The 23346-nt window shown below is 35.6% G+C and overlaps 1 pseudogene; it reads left to right on the top strand.

The window, feature by feature from the left end:
- LOC101400121 (UDP-glucuronosyltransferase 2B31-like) overlaps positions 1 to 23346 on the top strand; it is a 75225-nt pseudogene that overhangs the window by 40475 nt on the left and 11404 nt on the right.

Genomic DNA, 23346 nt, shown 5'->3' with positions numbered 1-23346 from the left:
ATTTCTGGGTGCTGGTCATCTTCCTTCTGGACTGGAGATTTAATATATTTTTGCATTGTGCCTGCTGAAGTTGACTTGTTCTTCCTCATCCTAACAATATATGGTTGCAGTTTCCACCTGCTGTCACTGTGTGGGGGTCAAGGGCTGTGTATTCTGAGCCCACTGCGATCTGCGAGCACTCTGGCTGACAAAGCGCTGTGGCCGACCGGCTGAGATGAAGTGCCGGACGTGTGGGTGGGAGGGGCTCTCTCTTTTGCCTGCCCAATCCCTGAGGGAATCTTGTTCTTCCTCCACTATCTACTCTCCTGGGGTGCTCAGATATTGATGGCACCCCCTTTACGTTTCAGACTCCTCTATATGGGGTTTTCCCACAGGCTGTGAAAGAACTTGGAGAGTGACAGTTTCCCTGCAGAGGGCCTCCCCTCCCTCCTCTCTGGGAGCTGTGTGGACCCAGAGTCACCAATAGGATGGGGAGGGGAGGATTTCTCCATACCTCTCCTCAGTTCCTCCAGGGGCTCCAACATGTCTACTCTCAGATGTGCAGCTGCATCGGCCTCTCAGATGTCCTTTTGTGTTGTGTGAATGTCCTTTCTTGGTATGTGAATGTCATTTTTGTTGTGTCTTATCCAGGGAGACTTTATGGAAAAGCTCATTCTGACATGATGCTGACATCTCATTCCTTTTAATTTTGAAAAGACATTTTTCATAAAGTAAAGTATATAGGTTGGAGAGTCTGAGATGGTGCTGTAGGAAGACCCTGATCTTACCCTCTCCCATGGACACATCAAATCTACATCTACATATTGAGCAATTATTCCTGAAGAAGAACTGAGGGCTGATTGAACACATTCTGCAAAACAAACAATAGAGAGAACACATAGAGATGAGTAGGAGAGGCACAGACAAGGTATTGATGCAAAACCCACCCCCAATGTGGCAACCTGCAGCAAGAAGGGGTATCACTGAAGGGCTCATATGAAGGATTGTTGTTTGCTATGGGGCACATCAAAAAACAGTAGTTTAAAGTGTACCTAGAATATACAAGAAGGAAATCCATATACTAACCCTAAAACATCTGCCAAATGGGCAGGGAACTGCGGGAACCCTCTCCCTGGTTGGAGACACTGGCAAGCACCATTTTTTGCATACCCCTCCATCTAGTAGTGCAGGTGGGAGCATGGTCCAGAACTTCTGGCCTTCTTACTCAGGCTATCCCAGCATGTCCCTGTCCCTGGCCCACACAAGATCCAGCCATACCTCCAAGGTGGACCAAGCACAGTAAACTTTGGGACCCCTTGGCCCATGCACACTGAGACTCCACCATCCTACTAAGTCAGGCCAACATACACTCTACACAAGGGACATTTCTACAAAAAAGTCCACTTCTTCAAGACTGAGAGGTAGCTGTTTTGCCTAATTCATAGAAACAAACAAGAAAGACAAGTAAAATGAGAAGACAAACAAATATGTTCCAAATGAGAAAACAAGGTAAAATTCTAGAAGAAAACACTAATGAAACAAAAATAAGTAATTTACCCAATAAAATGTTCAAAGTAATATCATAAATACGCTCATTGAACTGAAGAATGGAAAGCACACTGAAAACTTCAAAAAAGAGTTAGAAAATATAAGAAAAGACCAATTACTGCTGAAGGATACAATAACTGAAAGGAAAAATACACTAGAGGAAGTCAATAACAGATTAGACAATACAGAAGAACAGATCAGTGATCTGGAAGATATATAATGGAAATCACCCAATCAGAACATCAAAAAGAAAACCGAATTTTAAAAACTGAGAATAGTTTAAGGAATCTCTGGGACAACTAATATTGGCACTATAGGCATCCCAGTAGGAGAAGAGAGAGAGACAGGGTCAAAAAAAATTATTTGAAGAAATTATGGCTAAAAACTTCCCTAATCTGAGGAAGAAAACAGACATCCAGGTCCAGGAAGCACAGACTCCCAAACAAGATAAACTCAAAGAGATCCACACCAAGACATATTACAATTAAAATGGCAAAATAGAAAGATAAAGAGAGAATCTTAAAAGCAGCAAGAAAAAAACAAGAAGTCACATGCAAGGGAATCCCCATAAGACTATCAGCTGTGTTTTCAACCGAAAGTTTACAGGGCAGAAGGGAGTGGCAGGATATATTTAAATTGTTGAAAGAAAAAAAGTTACAACCAAGATTACTCTACCCAGCAAGGTGATCATTCAGAATTGAAGGAGAGAAAAAGAGTTTTCTCAGAGAAGCAAAAATTAAAGGAGTTCCATCATCACTAAAATCACCTTACAAGACCTTAGAGGGTCTTTTTTAAGTGGAAGATATTAGGCCATAACTAGAAATAAGAAGATTTATGAAAGAAAAAAAATCTCACTGATATAGGCATTTAGTAAATGTAATGGATCAGTGACTTAAAAAGCTAGCATGAAGGTTAAAAGGCAAAATCAGTAAAATCAACTATAATTGAAATAAGTAGTTAAATAATACACAAAATAAAGGGATGTAAAATATGACATCAAAAACAGAAAACATGGAAGGGGGAAGTAAAAAGGTAGTGATTTTAGAATGTGTTCAAACTTAGGCAAATATCACCTTAAAATAGGCTGCTGTATATAAATATATATATACACATTATAAATGTATTTATATATGAACCTCATGGTAGTCACATACCAAAACCCTAGAACGGATACACAAAAAATAAAGAGAAAGCAGCCCTAAAGAAAGCCATTCAAACACAATGGAAGAGACCAAGAAAAGAAAATATCAGAGAAGAATTACCAAAATAATCAGAAGTCAACTAACAAAATAGCAATCAGAAAACACCTATCAATTATTTCTTTAAATATAAATGAACTAAATGCTCAAATAAAAAGATATAGGGTCGCTAAATGGATTTAAAAAAAAAAAGACACATCTATACATTGTCTACAAGAGACTCACTTCAGATCTAAAGACACACACAGACTGAAAGTAAAGAGGTGGAATAAGATATGTCATGTGAGTGGAAATGAAAAGAAAGCTGGGGTAGCAATGCTCATATCAGACAAATTAACTTTAAGACAAAGAATGTAACAAAAGACAAAAAAGTGCATTACGTAGTGATGAAGGGTTTAATCCAAGGAGATTATATAATATTTGTAACTATTTATGCATCCAATATAAAAACACCTAAATATTTATAGAAAACATTAAAAGACATAAAGGGAGGCCCGGCCCCATGGCTTAGTGGTTAAGTGCGCGCGCTCCGCTATTGGTGGCCCACGTTTGGATCCTGGGCATTCACCGATGCACCACTTCTCTGGCCATGCTGAGGCCACATCCCACATACAGCAACTAGAAGGATGTGCAGATATGACATACAACTGTCTACCGGGGCTTTGGGGAAAACAAAGGAGGAGGATTGACAATAGATGTTAGCTCAGAACTGGTTTTCCTGAGCAAAAAGAGGAGGATTAGCATGGATGTTTGCTCAGGACCGATCTTACACGCACACACACACACACACACAAAGGAGAATCCCTGCCAAAAAAAAAAGATATAAAGGGAGAAATTAATAGTACTGCAATAGTAGTAGGAGACTTTAACAACACACTTACATCAATGGATAAATCATCCAGACAGAAAATCAATATGGAAAATTGGCCTTAAATGACAATTTAGACCAGATGAACTTAAGCGATATATACAGAACATTCCAACCAATAACTGCAAAATAAACATTCTTTTCAAGAGCACATGGAATTCTCCAGGATAGATCACATATTAGGCCAAAAAAAAAACCTCAATAGAGTTAAGAAGATTGAAATTATAGCATGCATCTTTTCCAACCACAACTATGTGAAACAAGAAATCAATTATGAGAAGGAAACTGGAAAAAACACAAACACAAGAAGAGTAAACAACATGCTATTAAACAGCCAATGAGTTAATGAAGGGATGAAAAAGATAAAAAAAAAAAAAAAAAGAAATACCTTGAAACAAGTGAAAATGGAAACATAACTTTCCAAAATCTATGGGATGCAGCAAAAACAGTTCTAAGAGGAAAGCTCATAGTGATACAGGCCTACAACAAGAGACAAGAAAACTCTCAAAGAAACAATCTAAACTTACACCTAAAGGAACTCGGAAAAGAAGAAGAAATAATGCTCAAAGTTATTAGAAGGAAGGAAATAATAAAGATCAGAGTGGAAATAAACGAAATAGACTAAAAAACATAAAAACGATCAATGGAACTGAGAGCTGGTTCTTTGTTGCTTAACATCACTAATCACCAGGGAAATGCAAATCAAAACCACAAGATACCATGTCAGACCTGTCAGAAGGACTACTATCAAAAATATAAAAAATAACAACATTGTGAGGATGTGGAGAAAAGAGAACACTCATGCACTACTGTTGGGAATGTAAACTGGGGCAGCCACTATAGAAACAGTATGGAGGTTCCTCAAAAAATTGAAAACAGAACTACCATAAGATCCAGCAATTCCACTTCTGGAGGAAGGAAACAAAACCACTAGTTCAAAAAGATATTTGCACCCTTATGTTCACTGCAGCATTATTTACAATAGTCAAGATATGGAAGCAATCTAAGTGCCCACCAAAAAATGAATGGTTAAAGAAGATGTGGTATAGAGGCCGGTCCAGTGGCACAAGCGGTTAAGTGCGTGCATTCTGCTGCAGTGGCCCGTTGTTCACCAGTTCACATCCCGGGCGCGCACCGACGCAGTGCTTGTCAAGCAGTGCTGTGGCAGCGTCCCATATAAAGTGGAGGAGGATGGGCATGGTTGTTAGCCCAAGGCCAGTCTTCCTCAGCAAAAAGAGGGGGATTGGCAGATGCTAGCTCAGGGCTGATCTTCCTCAAAAAAAAAAAAAGAAGAAAGAAGAAGATGTGATATATACATACATATATATCACATACATATGTACATATATGTACACAGTGGACTATTACTCAGCCATAAAAAAGAAGGAAATATTTCCATTTCCAACAACATGGATGGACCTAAAGAGTATAATGCTAAGTGAAATGTCAGACAGAGAAAGATAAATAGTGTATGATTTCATTTATATGTGGGACCTAAAAAACAAAACAAATGAACAAACAAAACAGAAACAGACTCATAAAAACAGGAAACAAACTAAGTCTTAGCAGAGTAGGGAGGAGCTGAGGGGTGAGGGAAACAGCTGAATGGGTTTAATAGGTATAAGCTTCCAGTTATCAAATAAATAAGTCATGGGGATGTAATGTACAGCATAAGAAATATAGGCAATAATATTTTAATTTTTTAATGCTTTTTTGTATGCTGACTGACAGTAACTAGAATTATTGTGGTGATCATTTCATTATGTACATAAATATTCAATCACTATGATGTACATCTAAAACTAATAGAATATTGCATGTTAATTTTACTTCAATAAAAACAGCAATATATATTTATTATGCAGCAGTATATATATATATGTACACACATGGAGTCAGGAAAAGATGTAAACATGAAGATGTACTTGGCAGAAAGTCATAAAAATAACATCATATACTAAATTCTGCAAATGGAAATACTACTCGTGTTTTTTTCTTCAAGATTGTTTCTAGCAGTTTTCAAATGTCTCCACAGTCAAAAAAATTTAAGTACAAAACTCCAAGTGGTCACATAGAAAAACTCAATTGATGTAACTTTATTTTTACAATCTCTGTGCCAGTATTATTTGTTTCAAATATACGACTTAAACACAAGAATTAACTAATCAAATGACATTCGTGTAGAGGTAAAAAGTATGATATATGTGCTTTATTTTGACCTTTAGCTCCAAATATTAAATGAGAAGAAACGGGATCCATTCTATATTGAAGTACTAGGCAAGTCATATTTTCAGAGGTAGAATGAAGTCTTAACTTTCCTAGTGCCTTGGAAGGTGAGGTTGCATAAATATAAACTCAGAGGAATGTGTCTTTTACAAGTGAATTGATGAAATGAAATTAAAAACTGATCTCCAACCTCACAAATATTATGGAAAGGCTTATATTGAAAGTTCAGTTTGCACCCTGTGGTCTGTCATTAGTGCAGAGGCCATTTCAGGAAGTCAAAACACAAATTGAAGCACTGAGGATTTCTTGAAGCAATTATATATCCATTCTTTGTTTGTTAATGTGTAATATACTTTATTTTTTTATTCTTTTTCTCTGGGTAAAATGTTTCATTCTCCCTTGGTTGTTTATTAAGTATAGGGTCAAAATATTACCCATCACGTACTTACACTTTTAGAGCAGTTTTAAGCTCAGAGCAATATTGATTAGAGATTTGCCATATAACGTCTGCTCCCACAAGTGCATAGACTCCCCCAACATGAACATCTCCCATCAGAGTAGCACATTTGTTACAACTGATAAACCTATATTGACACATCATTTTCACCTACATTCCATAGTTCTCAGTGTTGTACATTCTATGGGTTTTGAAAAAGTTATAATGAATGTATCTACCATTATTGTATCATACAGAGTAGACTCACTGCCCTAATAATCCTCTGTGCTGTGCCTATTTTCTACATATCCGTTTTACTATACTCTTTTTCATCTGTAACAAAGGGCGTTTGAAATTTCACTTTCTTGATCAACCCAGACATCTAGATAAAGGAGTTACATATTTCTAGCACAACTGTCTGTGGAGCACTGAGGATACTTGTTTATCTTGTTTCCTTATTTGAAAATTAAATTGTTTTACAATATTACCTGAAGAATTCTTTCACAATGGAGAGACACACTGACTTTATCATTGACTCAGGAACCTATAATTTGAGGTTTCTAATATTACACATTCTTTCACTAAGTGCTTACAAATTATGATTTAAGGGCCTAAAATTCTATTGTAGGGTGGTCATCAACCTTATTAATCTATATTTTTTGAAAACAGTCTCTCCATTAAAGAGAAAATGAGCCAAAATTAGGGTGAGCACATCCATTTCCATGCTTTATGAAAAATTTTTAGCTATTATTTGCAAATATTATTATTAATTACACAAATGTTGTTTACTTCCTAACATCAAGCAAATGCAGATGCAGGTATAAGGAAATGAGCCATCCTCTCAAAAATCACGAGTTTTCTTGGAAAATCTACGGTGAAAGGAATAGCTTGCTAAGTTGTATATACTAGACCGAATACATTAAGGAAAGGTGTATTCATTAGTTAATTGATTGGGAGCTCAAATAATTGTTTCCTTTTGCATCTGTTACTTTTGCAGCATTACAGAGTAAACAAATGCATGTTTACTTCTTTAGTGGCTTAGGTTTAATAATTGTTTAGTATTGAGAATGTACTGATGTGAAATTAGAGATAAAATTCTCTTACGCTTTGTCTTTTACACACACACATATATATACAATCAACATATATATAATATAGGTAAATTATATATATGTGTGTTATCAAACCACACACACTTTTAAACATTTTTGGCTACATTATTCCAAGCTCCTTCCAGAAATTACCTCATGTATTCACATTAAAACACTCTCATTTCCTCTACCTTTTGTTTACTTTTTTCCCTTCAAGAAGACCCACTACATTTCGTGAGACAAAGGGGAAAGCTGAAATGTGGCTCATTTGAATCTATTGGGATTTTTAATTTCTTCGCCCATTCTTACTGCATTATGCATTTGTTGGACTCCACTGCAAATGTGCCAAACCACTGCCTAAAGTAATCTATTCCTGTTTATTTTCTTTTATTTGCTTTGAGGATCTTCTCTGGTATTCTAGCTTAAAGGAAAGACCACTCCTTAACAATATGAATATGTGCCCCAACAATATTTGCAGCCAAATCCAACATTATTTGCTATCACTCCAACATTTAAACAATTCCTCATTTGAGATCCCAAGGTTTGACATCTTAGAGCATAAAAGAGATTGCTTAGCCTATTAGAGCAGGTGAGTTTTGCCATACACCAAGCCTGTACAAAACCTCGGTAAAAATCCCTTGGGTAACATGGTGCTTGACATCATAGCTGACTGATAAAATAAGCACTGAGAAAATAAACACTGCATATGTAAGGACCATACAGTATGCATATTTAAAAAAGACCGAATAATTTCTACCACTTGTATCTTAAAACTGCCCATCATATAAAATTGCAAAAGAATTCTCTTAGTGTATAGGATAATATGCTTTATGATGGAAAGCAATAATCGAACATGTTTTAAATTGATATGTCTTTAAGACATAATTAAAGAATAAGCATCCTTTATCGAATTATGTAATGATCAATTAAGACATCCTGTTTGTCTACCACTTGATTGGCAGCAATATAAAACAGAATTTATTCAAGGGTTAACTCAAAATCACAATTGATTGTAAAATATTTACCTATGTATGGTAACTTTCACAAGGTCTAAAGCCTGAGCTAAAATTAGTAAGAGGTCTATTCAATCTAACCATCTTTTTTTTTTTTCAGCTTTATTGAGGTATAACTGACATATACAATTGTAAGAGATTTAAAGCGTATATCGTGGTGATGTGATATACATATACATCATGAAGAGCTTTCCCTCATGTAGTTAATTAACACATCCATCACTCCACGTTTACCTTTTTTTGGGTGTGTGCGACTTATAGTCCTAGCAAATTTCAGTTATACAATGTAGTGTTATTAACTGTAGTCATCAAGTTCTACATTAGATCCTCAGATCTTATTCATCTTATGGATGAAATTTTGTAATCTTATACCAACCTCTCCCTATTTCCTCCACCCCTCAGACACTGGCAACTACTTTTCACTCTCTTTATCTATGTTTACCTTTTTTTTTTTTAGATTTTTTTTAGATTCAACATATAAGTGATAGTATGCAGTATTTGTCTTCCTCTCTTTGGTTTATTTAACATAATACCCTCAAGGTCCATCTGTATTGCCACCAATGGAACAATTTCTTTCCTTTTCATGGCTGAATAATATTCATATATATATATATTGCACTTTCTTGATTCATTTGTCCCTTGATAGACACTTAGGTTACTTCCATATCTTGGCTATTGTAAATAATGCTGCAATGAACATGGGAGTACAGTCATGCACCACATAACAATGTTTTGGTCAATGATGGACTACTTACACAATGGTGATCCCATAACATTATAACGGAACTAATAATTCCTGTCACCTAGTGATGTCATAGCCATCATAACAGTGTAGTACAACTGTTTGTTTTACTACATTACTCACGTGTCTGTGGTGGTATAAATGTATAGCACATACAATAATGTATAGTACATAATACTTCATAACGATAAAAAATGACTGTTACTGGTTCATGTGTTTACTATACTATACTTTTTATCATTTTTTTAGAGTGTACCCTTTCTACTTGTAAAAAAAATTACTGTAAAACAGTATGCCATGTTACACCAACAGCAGCCTCATATGTCTTATGTTTACCACGTCTCTTGAGTGCATTGTTTTCTCTTGTGTTTGGTATAATCTCATGTTGTTTTGTTCATTATGGCCCTTAAGCATTCAAACGCAATGTTAATCTTACCAGAAAGAAGCCATGTCAAGTGATTGATGTAGAAATGATATTTAAAGTGATTAAGGACTACAAAGTTGGAAAAGAAGTGATGGTTATTCCTTGCCTGTCAGGCATGTCCCATTCCACCATAGCTACTATCTTGAAGAACAAGAACAAAGTGATGGAAGCTGTTAAAGGATTTGCTTCATTGAAGGCAACAAGACTAACAAAAATTTGAGAAGGGCTTATATCAGACATGGATAAACTTTTAATGACCTGGATTGAGGACCAGACACAGAAGCATATTCCTCTCAGTAACATGATGATCACAGCCAAAACAAAAGAATTTGTTTGCAATATTGAAAGGAAATGCTGGACCAAACTACAAAGTGGAATTTACTGCTAGCTCTGGGTGGTTTAAATGATTTAAGAATTGTTATTCATTACATAATGTGAAATTGAGTGGTGAGTTTGTGTATGTTAATGTGAAGACAGCTAAAGATTTTTTGGAAATTCCAGATGAGCTAATTGTGGAGAAAAATTATTTGGCAGAGCAAACATTCAATATGAATGAAAGCTTTCATTTCTGGAAACAGTAACGTGAAAGGATATTGATCCATGAGGAGGCTAAGTCAATGCCAGTTTTCAAGGCTTTTAAGTTCAGAATAGCTGTCTTGCTTCAGGGCAACCAACACTGTAGGCTACAAATTGAAACGCTTTGTGATCCAGCATAGTAAGGACCCCAGGACCTTCAAGCATATCAGTAAGCACACACTACCAGTGTACTACAGGAGCAATAACAAGTCATGAATGCCGCAGCTCCTCTTCCAAGTTGCCCACCTGAATTACTATACCAGAAAAATGGAGAAGTACTCTTCAAAGAATAATATGCCTCTCAAGCTATTGCTTATTGTTGATAATACTCCCAGACATCTTCCTTTTATTGGTGATCTTCATCCCAATATCAAAGTCGTGTTTCTCCCACCAAACACCACCTCTTTGATCCAACAAGCGGATCAAGAAGTTATAGCAGCTTTTAAGTTCTACTACCTGAGAAGGATCTTTTCCCAGTCTATTGCTGTAAGTGAGGAAGACACTGAGAAGGACTGATGCAATACTGGAAGGATGACAACATCCATGACTGCATGAAGAAACTTGCTTTGGCTTGGGGTGATGTCATCAAGGAGCATATGAATGGCATCTGGAAGAAGACACTCAAAAAGTTCACCCATGACTTCAAAGGACTTGCCAAGAATGAAGAGGTTGCAAAAATCAACAAAGATGTGGTTGAAATGGCAAACAACTTTAACCTGGGTGTGAATGAAGATGGCATTGAGGAATTCCTAGGGGTCTTTCCTTAGGAATTCACTAATGAGGAGTTGTTTGAATTGAAACAGAAAGGTATAGCTGAAGAAGAGGCAAGAGAAAAGAAAAGTGCTGGAGAAGAAAGGGAAGAACCCCCAAGAGAATTCACAGTGAAGGGTTTAGCAGAAGCCTTTGCAGACCTCAACAAGCTCCTTAAAATGTTTGAAAACATGGATCCCAACACTGAAAGATTTTCAGTGATAGAGGGTGTATAGTGTATTATCTGCTTAACAAGCAAATCTATGATGAAGAAAAGAAGAAAAGTACCATGGACATATTTCTGAAAGGAGTGACACGTCCTCAAGAAGAACCTCAGGCAGGTCCATCAGGAGCTTCCCAGAAGAAGACATTGTTATCAGAGGAGATGACAGCACCATATATATTATTGCCCCTGAAGAACTTCCAGTGGGAGACATGTGGAGGTGGAAGACAGTGATACTGATGATCCTGACGCTGTGTAGGCCTAGGCTAACATACGTGTTTATGTCTTAGTTTTTAACAAAAACATTTAGAAAGTAAAAAATATAATAATAATAATAGAAAAAAGCTGACAAAGACATAAAGAAAGAAAATATTTTTGTACAGCTCTACAATGTGCTTCTATTTTAAGCTAAGAGTTATTACAAAAGAGTCAAAAAGTTTAAAAAATAAAAAAGTTTATAAAGTAAAAAAGTTACAGTTAGCTAAGGTTAATTTATTATTGAAGAAAGAAAAATAGATTTTTATAAATTCAGTGTAACCTAACTATACCATTTTTATTAAGTCTAAAGTAGTGTACAGTAATGTCCTAGGCCTTCACACTCACTCATCACTCGCTCACTGACTCACCCAGAGCAACTTCCAGTCCTGCAGGCTCCATTCATGTTGAGTTCCCTATACAGTTGTGTATCATTTTCTTGTCTTTTACACCACATTTTTACTCTACCTTTTCCATGTTTAGGTATGTTTACATACACAAATACTTTCATTGTGTTACAATTGACTACCGTATTCAGTACAGTAACATGCTGTACAGGTTTGTAGCCTAGAAGCAATACGCTATATCGTATAGCTTAGTTGTGTAGTAGGCTATATTATCTAGGTTTGTGTCAATTCACCCTATGATGTTCTCACAGTGACGAAATTGCTTAAATGATGCATTTATCAGAACATATCACCATCATTAAGTGACACAATTGTACAGATGTCTCTTCAACATCCTGTTTGCATTTCCTCTGGATGTATGCCCAAACCTTGGATTTATGGGTCATACAGTCCTTATACTTTTAACTTTTTGAGGAAACTCCATACTCTTTTCCATAGTGGCTCTATCAATTTACATTCCTACCAAGAGTGCACATGTTCCTTTTTCTCAACACGCTCACCAAACTTATCTCTTTTCTTTTTGATGACAGGCATTCTAACATTTGTGAGGTGATGTCTCATTGTGGTTTTTATTTTCATTTCCCTGATGATTAGTGATATTGAGCCCCTTTTCATGTACCTCTTGGCCACTTTTATGTCTTCTTTGGAAAATGTCTATTTAGATGCTCAGCTCATTTTTTAAATCAGATTTCTTGGGTTTTTTTTGCTACTGCGTCGTGTGAGTACTTTATATATTTCGGATGTTAACACATATTCAGATAAATGATATCCAAATATCGTTTCCCATTCCATAAGTTGCCTTCAAATTTTTTTTGATGGTTTCCCTTGCTGTACAGAAGCTTTTAGTTTGAGATAGTCTCATTTATTTTTTCTGATAGTTCATTGTGTGTGTATAAATATGCAACTGATTTTTGTATATTGAAATAGTCTATTTTAAGCTGATAAGTTAAATCTGAAGGCATACGAAAGCTCCACATTTTCACTCTCCTCCACACACATTTTATGTTTTCGTTGCCACAATTTATATTCCTTTACCCTTGTATCCAATAATGATTTATTGCAGTTATTGTTATTTTCAGTACTTTTGTCTTTTAACTTTCATAATAAAGTTATAAGTGATTTATCCAGCACCATTACATTACAGTATTCCTAATTTAACTATATATTTACCTTCACCAGTGAGATTTTTACTTTCAGATGTTTTCCAGTTATTAATTAGCATTCTTTCAAATTAGCTTGAAGAGCTTCTGTAACATTTCTTATGAGGCTAGTGCTAACGGTGATGAACTCCTTCAGCTTTTGCCTCTCTGGAAATCTCTTTATCTCTCTTTCAATGATGAAGGACAACTTTGCTGCACTGAATATTCTGGATTGGCAATATTTTCTTTCAGTTCTTTGAATATATCATGCTACTCCCTTTTGTCCTGCAAAGTATCTGCTAAAAACATGCTGATATTCTTATGGTTATTCCTTTGTATGTAACAAGCTTTTTTTTTTTTTTTTTTTTTTTTTTGTCTCTTGCTGCTTTACAGATCCTCTCCTTGTCTTCAACTTTTGGCAGTTTAATTGTAAAGTGTCTTGGTGTGGGTCTTTTTCGAGTCCTCCTTTTTGGGACTCTGCACTGCCTGAAAATGGATAACTGTTTCTTTTCTCAGATTAGCAAAGTTTTCAGTCATTCTTTCTTTGAATAATCTTTATGCCCCTTTTCTCTCTCTTCTCCTTCTAGGAACCCTACAATGCATATGTTGTTGCAAGTGATGATATTCTATATGTCCCTTTAGCTGTTTTCACTCTTTATCATTTTTTTTCTTTTGTTTCTCTGACTGGACAAGTTTCACTGCCCTGTTTTGAGTTCACTCATCCTTGTCTGCTTGATCTAGTCTGATTTTGAATCCTTCTATTGAAAATTTCAACGTACCTATTTTCTTCAGCTCTGTGGTTTCTGTTGGAAACATTCTTATATTTTCTAACCCTGTGAAACTTTCACATTGTTCATTACTTGTTTTTCTGACCTCGGTTAGCATCTTTATGACCACTGTTATTTTGAACTCTCTATTAGGTAAGTCACTTATCTCCACTTCATTATGGTATGTTTCTGGAGTTTTGCATTGCCCTTTTGTTCAGATCATACTTCTTTATTTCTTCATTTTCCTTGACTCTCTGTGTTAGTTCCAACACGTTAGATAAAACAGCCACCTCTCCCAGTCTTGACAGAGTGGTCTCATGTGGGAGATGAACTTTATCAATAATCCTAGCCAGAGCTCTTGGTTGTGTATCAAACCTTTGTGATTGTCCAAGCCACCTTCTTTATACTTAGTGGCTCCCAGTAACTGAGGGTGTGCCAAGATCTGTCATTATTTCAAAGGGGATGATTGCAGTTAGCACCTAGATGTAGGCTGATTAGACGTTTGACCCTCAGGCAACACTTAGGAAAGTAGGTTGTAGGGCTTTTCCACAGACATACTGGGAGATGGGCTTTTTGCCTGCTCCATCGGCACTATTGTAGTCTTGAGAGGGGTGCTCCTGCACCAATAATAGCTGTTTCTTTGCTTGATACAGTCCTATGGGACTCATGAATACAAGACTCATTGGCTATCAAAGCCAGTCAATCTAGATACTTATCCCTTGGACAGTAGCCACAAAAGTGGGCTGCCAGGTATGTGTACAAGCTCCTTCTAGGGATATATCTGTGATTAGAGGTGGGCTTAAGTGAGAAGGTGTTGATGGTCTCTGCTGGCTTCCATGGACTCCAGGAAGGATCAGAGTCAGCCCCCAGAGAGTGATGGATGTTAATTAGTCTTTGGGTGGTGAATATTATGTAATCTACACAGAAATTGAAATATAATGATGTACACCTGAAATTTATGTAATGTTATAAACAAATGTTACCTAAACAAAAAAAAAAGAAAGAAAGAAACTTGACCCTTAGACAGCAACTTTTACAGTATGTGAATAGGCCTCATTCAGGGAAAGACTGGGTGATGGCCATTTCTGTCTGCTCCCTCTGAGCTAAGCCCTAGGTGGATAACAACAGATAGTCGTTATGAGCCCTTTGAAAAGCTGTTTCTTTGTATCCTAAGGTTCTGTGGGTCTCAAGGATTCAAGCCCCATTGGCTTTCAGAGATACGTGTTTGGGGGGCTGGTCTCTCAAGTGAGAATCTTAAAAGATGGAGCACTTGATGTGGTTCCAAATCCTTGGCTGTCTAGGAGTTGAGAGTTCCCTTTCAATTGTCTGTCACTATGCCAAGAATAAGGTATATGACAACATTTTTTCTCTGCCTTTCCTATCAGTTTTGAAGTGAAGGATGTGGGTATTTTCTCATTCACTCAACATGTAGGAGTCACTGCTAGTTTCTGGAATTCTCTCAAGGGGAGTTCTCTGTGTGTAGCTGTAGATTTGGTGTGTTCATGGGAGGAGGTGAGTTTAGGAGGCTCCTATGTCACCATCTTGAACTGGAGTCAATCTAATCCTAGTTTTTAGTGATTTCACTCCTCACATGAAGGGAAAATGAAATGTCAGTAGGAGTTGGAGAAAAGAGGAGGAGAAGGAGAACAAGGAGAAAGATGGATAGCACTGTAATCATAATAATTAATAGTAGTAACTATTGTTATTAATTTGCAAAACAAGATGGATAGAAGTCAATGATTGTGAAACCTGTCTTTATTCTTTATTATATATAGGAAATTTTCCCTCAAACTACTTGCTTTCCATTAATTATTAGATTCTCACAAAATATCTGTACTTTCTTTTTAAGAAAAAAGACATTTGGCAAATTGCATCATGATTCTTATAGCTAATTATAGCCTTTGACTTCATAGTACAGATCTTCTTTGACTTATGATGGGGTTACATCCTGATAAATCCATTCTAAGTTGAAAATACTGTAGGTCAAAATACATTTAGTACACCTAACCTATCGAACACTATGGCTTAGCCTAGCCTAGCTTAAATGTGCTCAAAACACTAACATTACGCTACAGTTAGGCAAAATCATCTAATACAAAGCCTATTTTATAATAAATTGTTGAATATCTCATGTAATTTATTGAATAATGTACTGAAAGTGAAAAACAGAATGGTATATGGGTATGGAATGGTTGTAAGTGTATCAGTTGTTTACCGTTGTATTCCTGTAGCTTACTGGGAGCAGCAGCTCACTGCCACTGCCCAGCATCACAAGAGAGTATTGTATCACATATCACTATCCCAAGAAAAGATCAAAGTTTAAAATTCGAAGTACATGTCTACTGAATGTATATTGCTTTTGTACCATTTAAAGTCAAAAAATTGTAAGTTCAGTCATTGTAAGTCAGGGACAGTTTGTATATTCATATAAAACTATACTCAGAAAAATAATCAAGATGTGAAAAGCAATATTTATGGTAGTTATTCATAAAAGTAAATGTTGGATATATACTAAATATCCAAAATTAAGGAATTGTTAAATAATTTGTACATATAATAAATATATGAAAATTTTCTAATAGGATGAAAAAGGAAATATGTATTAGGATTAATATTTTCTAAGTGTATGTCATATATGGATATTTAGTTATATGAACAGAATAAACACTAGAATGAAAACCTTCTCATTTTACATTGAGGATAGTGCTGGATGGAGAATATGGGTAACATATTTCCTTTTAAGTCATTTTCATAGTTTTCAAAATGTGCTTACAATTAGCACATATTATTTTTATAAGGGTGTCACAGAATGAGAACCACCAGTCCACATCAGTGATTAATCTGCAAAGAGAGGTTGTATTAGTATAGTACCATATGGAAGCATCTTCAACTCATGAATGAAGAAAGCTATTGGCAGTGAGCTAGTGAGACAAAACATTGAACACAGATAAGTTTAAGTGCTGCTGCAGGTCACTGGAATCCCCAGATAACCTGGATGCACCATGTGATTCATAGGAAAGTACAATGACCTTCATATTGAAATTAATGTCATCAGGGTAAAATCATAATTTTGAAGATCTCCCTAGACATTATATAGTCTGCATAGACAAAGTTTGGAAATTTTTATCCTCTTTTCTTTTTTCTGTAACAGAACAGCTTCAAAAGAATCTTTATAACAATTATTGGAATTGGAAAGTATATTTTTATTCCAGAAAGGTTTGGTCATTATTTTCAAAAGAGAAAAGAATAAATGAACTTAAAATAAAAAGGAATGAACACAAACTATGAGTAAGCAGTTTTAACAAGATATCCAGAAAATTTATGGCTCCTCTACATTTCACTTTTTTCGCGAGAGTGCATTGAACAATGAGGAATTACTCCACTATAGAAAGTAACAAAATTATAAAAATTGACAAGGATCGTGACCCACAGATTAAAATTTGGCTTCAACAGTTCCAGGCAAACCTGACTTGAACAGGAGACTTAGATAGTTGGAGGTGAGCTACTCAAGAAGCTAATCTGATGTTTACCGGAGACAGACCTTGTGTACCTCTCCCACTATGAATAATGCACACCTTGGTAGACTCAGTAAGGTGATAATGAGGGTCCCTCACAGCTAGTTATACACAGCACATTCTAAAGGAACACCAATTTTACAACATGGTTTCAGGGTAAATGATGTCATATGTAAACAAGCCCAGAAATACGGTCACTCAAATATGTAACTACACATATGTAATTCTGGATTATAAATAGGCATCTTAGGACCATTCATGGAAATTCCAAACCGGGATATCAGACTCCTGAATATCAGGACTTCTTAACCTCCAGTCATTAAGATTTATGGGGAATGTTTGGGAAATTCTGACAAAGTTTAGGGCAAGGATTATAGAACTGAAAAAAAGAGATATTAAGTCCCATATCATAATTCTTTTTTTTTTGTTTGTTTGTTTTTGAAGAAGATCAACCCTGAGCTAACATCCATGCCAATCCTCCTCTCTTTGCTGAGGAAGACCGGCCCTAAGCTAACATCTATTGCCAGTCCTCCTCCTTTTTCTTTTTTTCCCTTTTTCTCCCCAAAGCCCCAGTAGATAGTTGTATGTCATAGTTGCACATCCTTCTAGTTGCTGTATGTGGGACGTGGCCTCAGCATGGCCAGACAAGCGGTGTGTCGGTGCGCGCCTGGGATCCGAACCCTGGCCGCCAGTAGCGGAGAGCGCACACTTTACCGATAAACCACGGGGCCGGCTCCCCCATATCATAATTCTTAGAGCTCATAAACAGGGAAACAAAATACTAATGACTAAGCTAAAATAATTCTCAAAAATCCTGACAGTAATAAACACAAGTGCTTTAGTAGAACTATAATGATAAAGACTTAAAGGTGAGTTAAGAGCTGCTATGTGGCCTCATTTCAAAGTCTATATTGGTAATTAATAACATTATAAATGAAGAGTCTTTGTCTAATATTGTCCAATAATATATCTTCCTCACTACCGTGTACTAGTTCTATTTAATTTCTCGCTTATACACACACAACACAAGCACACATATACACATTTGTAAAAATACATAATAAAGGAAATCAATCTCATATTACATGAATTTTAAAGGATGTGAAGGAGTACGTCTATTTTTAAAAAGCCACTACTGAAAACAGAATGGAGATTTCTCAAAAATTTAAAAATAGTTTACCATATGGAACAGACTTTCCAATTCTTGGTATATATCTGAAAGAATTAAAATCAGGATCTCAATGAGATATTTGCAAACCCACATTCATAGCAGCATTATTCATGAGAGACAAAAAGTGGAAGCAATCTAAATGTCCATCGATGGATGAATCAATAAACAAAATGTGGTATTTACACACAATGTAATACTACTCAGTCTTAACATTGAAGGAAATTCTGATACATGCTACAACGTGGCTAAACCTTAAGGGCATTATGCTAAGTGAAATGGGCCACTCACAAAGAGACAAATATTGTATGATTCCACTTATATGAAGTATCCAGACTGGTCAAATTCATAGAAATGGAAAGTAGAATAATGATTGCCAGGGACTGAGGAATTATTTTATAATGAGTATAGTTCCAGTTTTGCAAGACGAGAAAGTTTGGTGATTGTTTGCACAACAATGTGAATATACATACCACTAAATTGTACACTTAATAATAAAGAACTCATTTGATTTATCATTTCATTAATATTGGTTCTACAAAAAAATTCACTGGATTTTTGTGTGTGTGTTCATTCTGTAAACTGAAGCATAGTGAGATTCACCATCCTGTATCCCCAGTTAAGACAAAGACATCCCTACAAGGAAGCAAAACACATTCCATTTAATACCTCTTTGCTGCTGTCATATTATTTAATTCAATTAAAAGCTTTTTGTAAATAGTGATGGTACTATATCACCAAGTTCTTGAAGCCTGTGTGCAACTGATTCTAGCATTATTTGTGTTCTTACCACCACTCCTGAAACTGTCCTGAAGTTTTAACATTAAAATATAAAAGGCTTATTAAAAAATAAATAAATAAAAAAGAATGTTTAAGGTGTTATATTTTATGTTATGGGTAGTTTAGTACAATCAAAAAAATCACTACTCTAATAATTCCTGATACTATTTGATCTCTCTGTTTATTTATAGCAATCTTTTCAATAGTGTTTGCCATGCTAATGCTCTTTATCGATGTAGCTAAATTTCTCTTCACAGGAAATAGAAGAGTTTGCCAAGAGTTCTGGAGAAACTGGTATTGTGGTGTTCATTCTGGGGTCAGTGGTCAGTAACACGACAGGAGAAAGGACTAATGTGATTGCATCAGTCCCTGCCCAGATTCTACAAAATGTAAGATAAAGTACTGTATAGTGGACAACTACTTAATGAGTCAGTTAAACTTTGCACATGGTGTGATACAGAAATTTCTTTCACGAAAGGTAACCAATTATGATAGCTCAAATTTATCTCAGATATCAGTTTAAAAGCCAAAATATATATGGCAGGAGCTAAAGTAATACAGACTGTACTTTGGATGGGTAATAACATTGGCATTAACATTGTGATCAGAATGAAACATATTTCAGAGTTGCAATGTACATTTTGGTATTATAATGGTATGGTGGGTAGATACCAAAATCACCAAATTCTGCCTGTTGCTTGCTCCTATTCTTTGCAGGATTCCAGAGGGCAATGTACATGCTGCAGATGTTATCAGAAAGGAGTTAAATTTTAACAGTAACGTTAAGCAGGAATTGATAACAGTCTGAAAGGCGTCATGCAAATTGAGGCTTGCCAGGTAATCCCAGACTCTTTTACTTCCCCTAAGTTTTGGAATAGGCCTATTCAGTGTGCTTTTCTGGAAGCTATTCAGAGAACAGTTGGTCAAAGCTATCCAAGCTCCATCCAGGTACCCATGCAAGCCACAATGATTTAGAGAAAAAAAAAACTAGGGTGCCCTGGTGGACTGAGCCCTATGAAATTGAAGGAAGAAGATAAATGAGACAGTAGGGATATGGGTCCACCCCTTAAAGTGATCCCCTGCTTTATAAAATGTGGCCCCCAAAGTACTCTGCCTCTAACCCATTAGAACAATGGCTCCACGTGATTGAGACAGGAGAAGGGAATATAAAAAGGAGTCAACTAGAAACAAGCCTAGCAGGGGAAAGTTTCAGATGCCCTTTCTCCATAAAATATGGTAGTAAATTATTTCTAATATATAGAAGATACCTGGAATCTCTGGGTATTTGTGACCTACTTTGTAGTTTCCTAACTTATGTAGTTCCTGCTTATCATCTATGCTAATTTTTGCTGAAAATGAAGTTACTTTAACATTCACATGGCAAGTAGAGATTAAAACTTGTATATTATAATCTAGTTTATGAGGATTGCTGTGGAATTCCAAAATCAGAATCTATTTTGCTCCTGGGCATGGAAAAATTCTTAGGTCCCATATTAATCAATACTGTCAATACTTTGCAGTGCATCATTAAAGTGTTAACAGTCAGTTGAATAACATTTAACAGTTATATTATTATTTATGAAGGGTCAACAGGCTCTTCTTCTCTGCGTTTAATGAATTTCCAAACATAGAAACAGAAATAATACTCCTGGATGTAGTACCTAATAATTAGTAACCTAAAGAAGTTGAATGTACTTACTAAGCAGAAATTATATTTATAATAATAACCTCCTCTTCAATGGAAAACACTGCTTAATGCAGATAAAATGCTTAAAATGTTTCTGGCACATAGTCAGTGATAAAGAAGTAACGTTAAGTATTGTCGTCAGTGTTATTTTTGTTACTATTATGTTACTATTGTTATGTTACTATTATTACGTTATCATTGTTACTATTATGTATTCATAACTACTATGTTTCAGCTTATTTTGATATTATTTCTCATTTAATAAGAACTAGCTTCCAATAGATCAAGATTGTATTTTCAAGCAAAGTTATCCTGTATAGTACTTAAAAGCAAATGCATAATTTGGCAATCAGACAAGCAAATGGAAATGCTACAATTTTTTGTGAGGGTAGAATCTCTTCACCAGTATTTCAGCATTAAAGGAAGACCATTCCTCAACAATATGAATATGTGCCCCAACAATATTGGCAGCCAAACCCAACGTTCACTTGCCTTCACTACAGCATTTAAGCAATTCCTCATTTGAGATCCAGGGTTTGATAGCTAAAGCATAAGAGGAGTTTGCTTATTAGAGCAAATGTGTTCTGCCACACACCAAGCCTACATGAAATCTCAGTCAAGATTCCTCGAGGAACATGGTTCTCGACATCATAGATGCCTGTCTAAAAGATCAGAGAGAAAACGTACACTGTATATATATAAAGGACCATAAATTCTGCATAATTAATAAAGATCAAATAATTTATACCACGTGGGTCTGAAAAAACTCTCCGTACTTTAAAATGACAAAATAATTCTGTTAGTATATAAGATGATACTCCTTATGAGAGAAAGAAAGAGTCTATACATTTTAAATTGATATCATAACTTCAAGACATAAACAGAAAGCAAAGATCCAATAATGAACTATTCAATGATCTATTAAGAGATCCTTTTTTGTCTACCATTTGATTGGCAACACCATAAAACTTAGACCTTATTCAAGGGTTAACACAATATCTCTTTTGATTAAAAGTTATTTAGGCTCATATGAAAAGTTTCACAGTGGTAAACCTTGAGGTAAGATAAGTGAAAGTTCTATTCAGTCTAAACCCATTCTTGAAAGATGTCCTTCTTCACATTAAGGGAGAGTGGCAATGTCAGTAGGGGCAAAAAAAGAGGAGGAGGAAAAAGAGGACAAGGAGAAGGATGAATAGCAGTAAAATCATAATAATTAGTAATGGCAGCTGTTGTTACTAAGTTTCAGAAACAAGACTTGAATCCAAGTCAATGATTATGAAACTGGTCCTTATTCTTTATTATAGAAAGTAAATTGTTCCCCAAACTACTTGCTTTCTGCTAATTATTAGGATGGGAGATAATTTCTATACTTTCCTTTGAAGAAATAAGACACTTGACAAATTGCAACAAGATACTCAAAAATGCTTATAGCCTTTGACTTCACAATATACTCGTATGAAACTATACACAGAAAAATAATCAAGATGTGAAAAATGCATAAAAATTCACACCAACGATGTACTTGCATGGAGAGTAGAGTTGAATCTTAATTCCTTTTTGATTCCTTTGCATACTTTTCCAAATATTCTTTCAATGAGCGTGTGTTATTTTTATAAGGATGTCACAGAATGGAGATGACCAGTCCAACTCAGTGATAAAGCTATAAAGTGAAGTTGTCTTACTATGGTACTATAGGGAACCATTCTCCACAGCATGGTTGAAGAAGGCTATTGGCAGAGATCTAATGAGACAAAACATTCACACAGGTAACTATAAATGTTCCTACAGGTTACTGAACTCCCACAGATTATCAAGATGCATAATGTTCTTTATGGGGAAGTACAGTGACCCTCATAAGAAACTAATGTCATCAGGATAGAATTATCTTTATGAACAATTCTCTGGAAAAGGTAGAGTCTTCAAGGTCAAATTTGGAAATGTATTCCTCTTTTGTTTATTCTGTAAAAAACAGCTTGAAAAGAACCTTTACAACAATGATTAGGAAGAGAAGTTATACCTTTTATGTTGAGAGTAAGTCAATATTTTGTAGACGGAAAAGAACAAATGAATGAATTTAGGATAAACAAATGACTTTAAAATAGGACGACCAAAAAAAAAAATTGAACATGCAATTTTGATGAGATATCCAGAAAATTTTTGCCTCCTCTACATTTTTTTCCTTTTTTTTTTTTTTTTTGTGAGAGGATACATTGAGCAAGGAGGAATTATTCTAGTATAGAAAGTAATATATATATATATTTTTAAATTGGCAAAGATCTGGGACTATAAGTCAGAATAATTCTGTAACAATTCTATGCAAACACAGATTCACCAGGAACTTTATACAGTTTGACATGAGCTCCTCAAGATGGTGACCAGATCTCTGCTGCAGAAAGCTCTGGTGTACCTCTCCCACTGTGGGGCAGCTGCTCCCTGGGGGACTCTGAGGTGATGATGAGGGCCCCTCACAGCCAGTTACACATAGCAGATTCTACTGGGACATAAATTTTATGCTATGATTTCAGGGCAAAATGTGTCAAACATAAATAAGCC

Source organism: Ceratotherium simum, chromosome 8 (assembly GCF_057802395.1).
Source record: "Ceratotherium simum simum isolate JZ-2026a chromosome 8, ASM5780239v1, whole genome shotgun sequence".
Classification (NCBI taxonomy): domain Eukaryota; kingdom Metazoa; phylum Chordata; class Mammalia; order Perissodactyla; family Rhinocerotidae; genus Ceratotherium; species Ceratotherium simum.
Note: the sequence above shows the minus strand (reverse complement) of the source record. Positions and strands in the feature narration are given on the sequence as shown.